The sequence below is a fragment of the Euphorbia lathyris genome, chromosome 7 (assembly GCF_963576675.1).
Source record: "Euphorbia lathyris chromosome 7, ddEupLath1.1, whole genome shotgun sequence".
Lineage (NCBI taxonomy): Eukaryota > Viridiplantae > Streptophyta > Magnoliopsida > Malpighiales > Euphorbiaceae > Euphorbia > Euphorbia lathyris.
In genome coordinates this window covers 14677208-14689243 of record NC_088916.1, presented here as the reverse complement: position 1 = coordinate 14689243, position 12036 = coordinate 14677208, and the positions used below count along the sequence as shown (strand labels likewise).

General features: G+C 41.5%; 1 long non-coding RNA gene across 1 annotated transcript; it reads left to right on the top strand.

Annotated features, from left to right (window-relative positions):
* Positions 1-1369: 1369 nt before the first annotated feature.
* On the top strand, positions 1370-3321 carry LOC136234921 (uncharacterized). Its single transcript, XR_010691546.1, has 4 exons — positions 1370-1520; positions 1789-1879; positions 1995-2067; positions 2173-3321. It is a non-coding gene; the product is annotated as an uncharacterized lncRNA (long non-coding RNA).
* Positions 3322-12036: the final 8715 nt, after the last annotated feature.

Sequence of the window (12036 nt, the reverse complement as noted above, 5' to 3'; positions counted from 1 at the left end):
GGTTAGCTCTCCTCATCTTAATATCTAATTGGTATATATTCTCTAGGACTCCTCTACCTATATATACTGTGCATTGTTTGTATCCTATACTGTACAAAATACTTAAACAATATACATATTAGTCAATTAGGATTTTAATCTATTTGTTTTTAAATCTCTCGTACCATACACTACAAAAAAAAAAAAGTGGTCTATTACGACACTTTTTTAGCGACGCTAATAAAAAAGTGTCTCCATATTTTTTAATTTAGCAACACTTTCACAATTATATCGGCTTTTATTTTTATTTAGTGACGCTTTTAATTATTTGATGGCATCTTTAAAAAATTAACTACGCTTTTGATAAAAGAGTCAGCATTTTTTTAAGTTGGAGACAATTCAAATTTTGCGTCCGATATTTTTAAGTTTGAAGACATTTTTAAATTTTGTCTCCATAATTAAGAATTTCATCATGTTTTTTTACTGGCATTTTATAATTACTTAATTTTTTATTTTTTCTTGGCACTTTTAATAATATAACTACACAGAAAAAAGTGTCCACATTTTTTTAGATTCAAGTTAGTTTTTAGAATTTATGCGGATAAAAAAAGTGTTTTAATGAATTTGTTTTAACAATAAGTATAAAAAATTTAATTACAAGTAACTTTTTTATCAATTAATTGAATTAAAATAATTTCTTCTTCATATTTACTTAATCTAAATTATATATATATATATATATATATATATATATAATATATAATATTAAATTTTGGGTTAAGGTGCAAAAATACCCCCAACGTTTTAAGTCAGGAGCAATTTTATCCCTAACGTCTAAAATAGTGCAATTTTACTCGTAATCTTGGAAGTCAAAGGCAATTTTGCCTCTAACATTGATAAATTGAGTCAATTTGAGAAATAATTCATCAAATTGTCTTCTTGGTCATGAATCTTGTCATTTACACTTCACACGTGGGTCATTTTATCAATAACAAATCACAAACATATGTTGAGATGTGAAAATATATATATACTGTCTTTTGTACGAATTGGACAAAAAATTTACCGAATTTATAAATATTAATTTTCAATTCTATTATTAAATTATAAAAGATAAGAAATCCTTCTTTTTTTAAGAATGAATTGATATGCAATTGGTGCAAAATAAGGGAAAAAATATGTCTTTTATAATAATGTCTGAAATTGATCCAAATTATCAACGTTAGGGATAAAATTGCTTTTGACTACCAATATTAGGGATAAAATTGCACAATTTTAAACGTTAGAGATAAAATTCCTTATGACCCAAAACGTTTGGCGTATTTTTGCACCTTAACCCCTAAATTTTTTACATATCGTTAATATACATTTTCTTTTTCCTTTACTAGGTTATTTATGCGTTTCCCACCACGAGTCTAGATTCCTCTGCGGCTCCTCCTCGCAGATTGACGAGTCTAGACAATGAATCTTCGCCGGAGCAGATCGACTTCGACCTTTGCCAGTGCTCCTCCTCGCAGATCGACTTCGACCTTTCAATATCCGTTAGTTATAGTCTCTTAATTCTTTGTTTTCTTCGTAGTGGACCTATGGTTCCTAGAAATAGAATTAGGGGTTTGATCGATTCTATTTCTCTTGATCTATTTCGGATTCCTCTGTATGTTCAATTATCTTGGATTTTCTGACTTCAATAAAATTTAGTTTGAGACAAATTCTTTTAATTTTTTTTTCCGATAACCTTGATTTACTTTAAGTTTGATTTAGGCTGAGAACCTTGCGTATTGATTTGATGTGATTTATTGTGTGCAAAAGATGTGGGGGAACTGCAGATTTGGTAAAGGGTGGAGGGTGGAGCAAAGGAGAAAGGATGAGGAAACTAAGTGGTGGTTCCTTTTAAATGACAGTAAGCTTCATTATTTCCCTTTAATATCAATATTGCCTTAGTGTGTTGTTTTGTTTTGGTATACTGAGAAGGCTTTAGTTTTCTGCTAATGTTATTCACTTGTTTCTTATTAAAGGTGTAAACTGGCGAGACAGGGCAAGGTAGAGATGGGGAATACCTCCGCAACAATTGACCCTCTACTCGACAAGGTATTTGATGGAATTCAACATGTTTATCTATGCAATATATGTCTGAATAATATGCATTTCCTTTTTTAGCCAAGTTTTTCTATTTTGCTTATTGTTGAATTCTAGGATCTGAAAGCAAAGGAGAAGGAACTCCAAATCCAAAGAGACTGAGTGAAGAAGAGGGAACATGTGATTGATTCTACTATTGTGTATTCCAAAACTTGATGGGTTCTATGAATCCGTTGTATCCTAAATTATTTATTTTGGTTTTGCACTTTAGCTGGATAACATTATTTTTACTGTTCTGGTTGATATTTAGGGTGCTTTTTAGGAAATGGAATACTTTCTAATAGTAACTAGTACTAGTAGGTGGTATGTTTGGAGATTCTAAAGCCTTATTTCTGGATGGAATGAATTTTGTTGTTATTTAAAATGTGAAAAGATGATAAAAAAAGATGTTTGGGTAAATATTTAGGATTATGTGGTTTAGCTTGCAGAGCTCGAGTTTATTTTCTGCCCCTTTTGTGTTTTATGGGTTTATTGCAACAAGTTCATTATTTCTAAGGTGAATATTAGCTTTGAATTGTCAAAATCCTTGCTTTGATATTATATTATAATTAATGAAAGAGACATTTTTTGATAATTGCATAATATTGTACTATTTTTTGTCAAAATCCTTGCTTTCATTATTAATTTAGTGAATGTGGTTGTGAAAGATTTATTGGTCATTCATTCTTGAGCATTATATGGGTTGAATGATAATAGCACTTTTATTTTCCCCAAGGTTAGTTTTTGCAAATAATTTATGTTATAAAGTTTGAACAACATATTATACTATACTATGTGAATGGAACTAGTCAAGGGTCAGGCATTGATGCGGACATCCTAACTGGGATCGCTGATCACACGCACTCTGGCGGATCCTCAGACATCGGACCCACGGAGGTTGTACCTAGGAGGGCGGATCCCCAGGACATACGAGCGGGGCGAATCTAGGAATACACAAGGAGGCGAATCAACATCTACCCCTGGGCGGATCTCGGTTTACTTCCTTCTGAAGTTATTCACCAACAACCCTGACAATCCGTACCTGTACCATTGTACTGATTGTCGGGGTGTATCACCTATTTTACCCTTTTATGGATAGCCTTATTGAAACCCCAGTAGGGGTAATCCTTGTCTTTTATTATCTTTAAGGGGATGTATTTAAACCCCCATTTTGTAAGAATGAAACAACTTTTTATCAATCAAACTTCATTCTCTTTGATAACCTAAGGTTTATACATTGTTTATTGGGATTCACTCCTTCTAGTTTAGCTAGAGAAGAACCTCTTTGTTGGTTTACGATTAAAACCTTCATTTATCGTTTTCAATATGTACCAGTTGGTATCAGAGCCGATCGTTTCCTGACCCGAAACTTCTTTTGGCAATGGTTCAACCCCGACAACCGCAAGATTCCATGGAAACCAGTGACCGGAGGTATGAGGAGCTGAGGGAGCACCTTGCGGAGCAGATCCAAGCCAGCCATGAGCGGCAGAGGCAAACCGACCAACGGTTCCTGGAGCTAGCCACCTCCCTAGAAAACTTCAAACTGGAGGTTCTGGCTCTAATCCGACCAACCGCGGGAGGCTCAACCCAGAGAAAGGAAGGAGTCCCTGAACAACAGCTTCCACAAATGGGTCCTAGGGATCCTGAGGTAAGAAGATCCAACTTTGTCCTTGTGCATAACGCTGATAGTGATAGTGATGACTTTGAGGGTATCGGGAATGATGATACCGTTAGAACTATGAGGGATGTTGGGCATGTTGACAACCGACGTGTGGAGGTTGCTAGAGTATACCCAGGTCTAGGAAACTTTGATAGAGCAAGCCAGCCATGAGCGGCAGAGGCAAACCGACCAACGGTTCCTGGAGCTAGCCACCTCCCTAGAAATCTTCAAACTGGAGGTTCTGGCTCTATCCGACCAACCGCGGGAGGCTCAACCCAGAGAAAGGAAGGAGTCCCTGAACAACAGCTTCCACAAATGGGTCCTAGGGATCCTGAGGTAAGAAGATCCAACTTTGTCCTTGTGCATAACGCTGATAGTGATAGTGATGACTTTGAGGGTATCGGGAATGATGATACCGTTAGAACTTTGAGGGATGTTGGGCATGTTGACAACTGACGTGTGGAGGTTGCTAGAGTATACCCAGGTCTAGGAAACTTTGATAGAGATGATGCCTTTAAGCTAAAAATAGATTTACCGTCTTTTGGAGGGGAACTAGATATAGAGGGATTCTTAGACTGGTTATCAGAAGTGGAACGTTTCTTTGAGTATGCTGGGATTCCTGATGAGAGGAAAGTACGGCTGGTGGCGTATCGCTTGAAGGGTGGCGCATCAGTTTGGTGGGATCAGATGAGGGAAGACAGAAGAAGAGGGGGCAGAGATCCGATTCGATCTTGGCTACGGATGAAGGCGATGTTGAGGGAGCGGTTCTTACCGCCGGATTATGAGCAGTATATTTACAGCTCCTACAGGGGATGCTCTCAAGGGACCCGAAGTGTCCATGAGTATACCTCAGAGTTCTTGAGGCTTTCGGCAAGGGCCAACTTGTCAGAAACTGAAAGCCAAAAGACCTCTAGGTATCTCGAAGGGTTGAGATACAACATCCAGGATAGTATTGGCACACAGATGGTGGTTCGGGTACAAGATGCCAGGAATTTAGCCCTCAAGGCTGAATCCCAACTAACCGGGAGATCCAGGAGATCCGCCACTACTGAGTATACGCCTGGAGGAAGAGATAACATGAAGCCTTATGACAAAGGCAAGCAGGTGGCGAATGCTAGTGGGACCAAGGTCAACAGTGTAGGAAGGGGATCTGTCGGAGATACTAGGCCGTACAAGGAAGCACCTATACCACCTAAGAGCAACAATCCGTATGCGAGGCCAGCGCCTTTTAAATGTTTTCGGTGCAATGAGCCAGGCCATAGATCCAATGAATGTCCTAGGAGGAAGAGCGGCAACATGGTGGAGAGGTATGAAGATGACTACGACGAATGGGATGAAGTATTTTGTGAACCCTTAGGAGAAGATGATGATGAGGCGGATGAAGAGAGATACGCCATTCATGTGGTACGACGTTTGTTAGTCTCCAGCCGGATAGAGCGAGATCAGAGGCACCGACTATTCAGGACCCGCTGTCTTGTGAAAGGTGGGCGATGCAATGTGATAATAGATAGTGGGAGCCAAGAGAACATTGTGAGCAGCAGCACCGTTCAGAAGTTCGGGTTGTTGGCGGAGGCGCATCCCGACCCCTATTGGGTGGGATGGATCAAAAACGTGGGTGAACTTAGGGTGACCCAGAGATGCAGGGTACCTATTGTGATTGGTGATTATAGTGATGAAGTCTGTTGTGATGTGGTCGATATGGATGCCTGCCACCTATTGTTGGGCCGACCCTGGCAGTTTGATAACGATGCCATCCACGCAGGAAGAGAGAACACTTACAGATTTATGAAGAATGGGGTGAAGTTCGTCCTTACGCCAATGATGAGAGAGCTAAAGGCCGACGAGAAGTCTACCTTGGTAATCTGTCCTACACACAAATCATTTGTCAGCGAAATTGAAGAGAGCCAGATGGTGTATGTGGTAATGGTTAAAGCGAATCATGAATCCGCCCAGAGGGGCGAAAGGGAGATGCCAACTGAGGTGACCCGCCTACTTGGCGAATATCAAGATCTGTTCCCTGAAGGGCTGCCGAGTGGGTTACCACCTTTGAGGGACATCCAACATCATATCGATCTTGTGCCCGGGGCTAGTTTACCAAGCCTTCCTCATTATCGGATGAGTCCAAAAGAAAATGACATCATGAGGCAGAAAGTGGAAGAGCTCATTGAGATGGGATACGTTAGAGAAAGCATGAGTCCTTGCGCCGTTCCAGCTTTACTTACATCTAAGAAGGATGGGTCTTGGCGGATGTGTGTTGACAGCAGAGCCATTAACAAGATCACCGTCAAGTACAAGTTTCCAATCCCGAGGTTGGATGATATGCTGGATCAGCTTGGCGGGTCCAAAATCTTCTCCAAGATTGACCTCAGGAGTGGCTATCATCAAATACGGGTTCGGGCTGGGGATGAGTGGAAGACTGCTTTCAAGACCAGAGATGGATTGTATGAGTGGTTGATAATGCCATTCGGGATGACTAACGCCCCCAGTACATTTATGAGGCTGATGAATCAGGTGCTCCGCCCGGTAATTGGCAAATTTGTAGTTGTGTATTTTGATGATATTCTGATTCATAGCCAGACCCTGGCGGAACATGTGGAGCACTTGCGGACAGTATTTGACCTGTTAAGGAAACACCAGCTATACGCCAACACTAAGAAATGTGATTTTGTCATGGAGAGCATGGTTTTCCTTGGGTTCGTGGTCAGCGGCGAAGGAGTCCAAGTTGATGGGGAGGAGGTAAGAGCTATCCGAGAATGGCCTACTACGAGGAACGTGGGGGACATCAGGAGTTTTCATGGGCTAGCAACATTTTATCGCCGATTCATCAAGAACTTCAGTGCTATAGTGGCCCCGTTGACGGAATGTTTGAAGAAGGGAAGGAGGTTCGAGTGGGCGGATGCCCAAGAGAAGAGCTTCGCCCTGATCAAGGAAAAGTTGAGTACAACGCCCGTGTTGGCGTATCCCAATTTTGACAAATTGTTCGAAGTTGAGTGTGATGCCAGTGGAGTTGGGATTGGTGGAGTCTTGATGCAAGAAAAGAGGCCCATTGCATATTTCAGTGAGAAGCTCTGTGAGGCACGGCAAAAGTGGGCCACGTATGATCAAGAGTTTTATGCTGTGGTGAGGGCGTTGAAAGTGTGGGAATATTACTTGGTGGGGAAAGAATTCATCCTCTACACTGACCACCAAGCTCTCAAGTACCTGGGAAGTCAGAAGCAACTTCGAAGCTCCATGCATGCCCGGTGGTCCGCCTTCATAGATAAGTTCCCCTATAAGCTTATCCATAAGGCTGGAAAACAGAACAAGGTGGCGGACGCCTTGAGTCGAAGGGTGTCACTAATAAAAACAGTCAGCCTGGAGACCGATTGTTTTGAACACATCAGAGGAGAATACGTGGCGGATCCTGACTTTGGCAGTATCTGGGAGAAGTGTCAACACCAGCATGGGGATGGGGTGTATCATCTGATGGATGAGTATCTCATGAGGGGCAACCAACTTTGCTTACCCTGCACTTCCATCCGCGATAAGGTTATTCGTGATCTACATGGCGGATCCCTTGGAGGACATTTTGGACGAGACAAGACATATGAAGCAGTGAGTTCCCATTATTTCTGGCCTAAGATGAGGAGAGATGTTGCCTACTTAGTAGAACGATGCTATATTTGCCAGACCGCCAAGGGGACGCACTACCAGTACTGGCTTGCAGCTACCTTTGCCGGTGCCAGAGACCATATGGGAGGATCTGTCCATGGACTTTGTCCTAGGGTTGCCTAGAACTCAGAGAGGCATGGATTCCATCTTTGTTATGGTTGATCGGTTTTCAAAGATGGCCCACTTCATACCCTGTCGTAAAACTAATGATGCCTCAGCGACGGCTAAGCTATTCTTCAAAGAGATTGTTAGGCTACATGGCGTACCTAAGAGCATTGTCTCGGATCGTGATACGAAGTTCCTTAGTCACTTCTGGCGAACCTTGTGGGCTCTGTTTGATACGTCTCTGAAGTTTAGTACCACCGCCCACCCTCAAACAGACGGACAGACCGAGGTGGTCAATAGAACCTTGGGAAACTTACTGCGCAGCAAATGTAAAGATAAGCCCAGGATGTGGGATGTGGTTTTAGCCCAAGCTGAGTTCGCCTACAACGGCTCTGTACATTCGGGAACCGGGAGATCCCCATTTGAGGTAGTATACACGAAGACCCCAAATCACGTCCTTGATATATCTCATCTTCCTAAAGGAAACGTGACTGCCAACCAGCTGGCTACGGATTATGTGCAGATGCACCAAGAGGTGAAAGAGACTCTTGAGGAGAGAAATTAGAAATTAAAGGCTAAGGCGGATGAGCACCGTAGGGACCTGCAGTTTGAAGTTGGGGATGAGGTTATGGTATATTTGGGCAAAGAGAGACTCGCCAACGCCACAAGCAGCAAGCTTCGGCCTAGGAAATACGGGCCATATAAGGTCACCAAGAAGATCAATGCCAATGCCTATCATATAGCATTGCCGAATTGGCTTGGTAAAATCTCACCGGCGTTCAACATCCGTGACCTTAGCCCGTGGAAGTTGGATGGCCCTTTGGAGTTCAACACAGACAAATCAATGCCGAATTCTTTTAAAGAAGGAGAGAATGATGCGGACATCCTAACTGGGATCGTTGATCACACGCACTCTGGCGGATCCTCAGACATCGGACCCACGGAGGTTGTACCTAGGAGGGCGGACCCCCAGGACATACGAGCGGGGCGAATCTAGGAATACACAAGGAGGCGAATCAACATCTACCCCCGGGCGGATCTCGGTTTACTTCCTCCTGAAGTTATTCACCAACAACCCTGACAATCCGTACCTGTACCATTGTACTGATTCTCGGAGTGTATCACCTATTTTACCCTTTTATGGATAGCCTTATTGAAACCCTAGTAGGGGTAATCCTTGTCTTTTATTATCTTTAAGGGGATGTATTTAAACCCCCATTTTGTAAGAATGAAACAACTTTTTATCAATCAAACTTCATTCTCTTTGAGAACCTAAGGTTTATACCTTGTTTATTGGGATTCACTCCTTCTAGTTTAGTTAGAGAAGAACCTCTTTGTTGGTTTACGATTAAAACCTTTATTTATCGTTTTCAATCTGTATCAGGCATTATAGCTTCAAACATGGAAAGTTTTCAGTATAAATCCAGGCCCAAAAATACATGCCAAAAGAAAGAAAATTACTATTTTGGGATTTATATATAGGATTGCTTTAGATTTAAAACATTGTAAACAAAGTAATTTGTCTCATAGATTGCTTTTAGTTATATATGCCTTATATGTTTGTGTTTTCTAGACCTATTATGTCTTTTTTATTAGAATGGTATTCCAACTCTATTTTGTTGATCAATATATAGGATTAGTTTAGTGCTCTGGAATTTGGGTGGTTCTTATCATAGCTCTGACTTCCACTTTGAATATTTTCAGCAAATTTATCATTTGTTCTATGTGTTCCTTATACAGGTCCATATTGGCTTCTGTGCGCAATGGTTGCTCCTCCTATGAGCAATTTAATCAAAATTTTGAACTTAATTTGGTATTTATTCTCACTTAAACTCTTATATATATATATATATATATATTAAAGATTGAGCTTTTCAATCATCTAACTATATCTCTCTCATATCTATAAGGAATGGAACCACATTGCTAATGAAGGGAAAGAACAAATTCGGCTGCATTTCAAGAAGACATTTTTTCTATCTGCAAGGAAATAAACGATAGAGTGTTTCATCATGTTTCATGCATTTAACTCTGACTTGAGTTATTATTTTTAAGTAGAAGTTGCTTAGGAAGTTTTGGTTGTATTAGAAGTTTCTAGGTTTTTTAAGGGCATTTAACTCTTAACATACCAGTATTTATGTCAAGACTGTTGAATTATATCGAAGTTAGTTCCAGTTCTATTTTGTCTACTTTCTTAATGTATTTTTTTCTATCATTATGTGTTAATGGATATTTTATGTAGTTAAATATGTTTTTATAATTAAATGGTTTGAATTAGAAGGTTTTTATAATTAAAATATGCAGTATTCAAATATTTTTGAAACGAAATAACGACATAACAAATATTAAGTGTTGTTAATTTTGCGACGCTTTATTAAAACGTAGTCGAAATATTGAAAAATAAAAATAAATAATATAAAAAAGGTACGACGTAAAAAATTTAAGTGTTGGTAACATGACGACGATTATTTGCAATATCCCGTCGGATTAAATTTACCCACACAAGGTTTTATGTGTCGTTAAAATTAACGACACGCGATTTAACGACGCTTTTGATGACGCTTTGAAAAGCGTGGGTAAGGTGATACGGATTGAAAGCGAGAAATGAAGGTTTTAGTCGTAAACCAACAAAGATGTTCTTCTCAAGCTTAACTTGAAGGAGTGAATCCCGATAACAAGGTATAAACCTTAATTCTCAAAGAGAAATGATATTTGATTGATAAAGTTGCCATATCCTTACAAAATGAGGGTTTAAATACAAGCTCTAAAAGATAAGCAAAGGACCGGGACTACCCCTACTAGGGTTACAATACAGTTAATAATAAGAGGGTAAGATAGGTAATGCGCCCAGACAACAGGTACAGAGGTGCAGGTACGGAATGTCAGACTGTCTGTTGGTCGACTTCCTGAGGAAGTAATCTTGGCGATCCGCCCATGCTCATATGTGGATACGCCTTCTGGCGTACTCCTAGATCCGCCTTGCTCGCATGTTTTGGGGATCCGCCCTTCCAGGTGCATCCTCTGTGAGCTTGATTCTTGAAGACCCGCTAGAGTCCGCGCGATCAGTGTGGCCAGCTCGGATGTCCGCATCATTCTCTCCTTCTTTAAAAGAGTCCGGCACTGATTCTTTTTTGTTGAGCTCTAAAGGACCATCCGATTTCCATGGGCTAAGGTCACGGATGTTGAACGCTGGTGAGACTTTGCCAAGCCAGTTTGGCAATGCTATATGATAGGCATTGGCGTTGATCTTTTTGGTGATTTTATATGGCCCATACCTCCTAGGCCGAAGTTTGCTGCTTGCGGTGTTGGCGAGCCTCTCCTTGCCCAAATATACCATGACCTCATCTCCAACTTCAAACTGTAGGTCCCTGCGGTGCTCATCCGCCTTAGCCTTTAACTTCTGATTTCTATCCTCAAGAGTCTCCCTTACCTCTTGGTGCATCTGCATATAGTCCTGGGCCAGCTGGTTGGCAGCCACATTTCCCTTTGGAAGGTATGCTATATCAAGGGCATGGTTTGGGGTCTTTTTGTATACTACCTCAAATGGTGATCTCCCGGTTCCCGAATGTACAGAGCCGTTGTAGGCGAACTCAGCTTGGGCTAGAACCACATCCCACATCCGGGGCTTATCCTTGCACTTGCTACGCAGTAAGTTTCCCAGAGTTCTATTGACCGCTTCTGTCTGTCCGTCTGTCTGAGGGTGGACAGTGGTACTAAACTTCAGAGAAGTATCAAAAAGAGCCCACAAGGTCCGCCAGAAGTGACTCAGAAACTTCGTGTCACGATCTGAGACAATACTCTTTGGTACGCCATGTAGTCTGACGACCTCCTTGAAGAACAGTTTAGCAGTTGCCGATGCATCATTGGTTTTTCGGCATGGTATGAAGTGTGCCATTTTTGAGAATCGGTCAACAACCACAAAGATGGAATCCATGCCCCTCTGAGTTCTGGGTAACCCTAGGACAAAATCCATGGACAGATCCTCCCATATAGTTTCTGGTACAGGTAGTGGTAGTTGCAAACCAGCATTAGTGGGGTGTCCCTTGGCGGTCTGGCAGATATAGCATCGTTCTACTAGGTACGCCACATCTCTCCTCATCTTGGGCCAGAAATAACGGGAACTTACTGCTTCATAGGTCTTGTTTCGCCCAAAATGTCCCCCCGGGGATCCGCCATGCAGATCGCGGATAACTTTTTCGCGGATGGAAGTGCAAGGTAAACAAAGTTGGTTACCCCTCATTAGATACTCATCCGTGATGTGATACGCTCCATCTCCATGCTGGGTTTTACATTTCTCCCAAATGCTACCGAAGTCGGGATCCGCCAGGTACTCTCCTCTGATATGTTCGAAGCAGTCGGTCTCCAGATTGACGGTTTTTATTAGTGCAACCCTCCGACTCAAGGCGTCCGCCACTACGTTTTGTTTTCCCGCCTTATGGATAAGCTTATAGGGGAACTTATCTATGAAGGCGGACCATCGGGCATGCATGGAGCTTCGAAGTTGCTTCTGACTTCCTAGATACTTG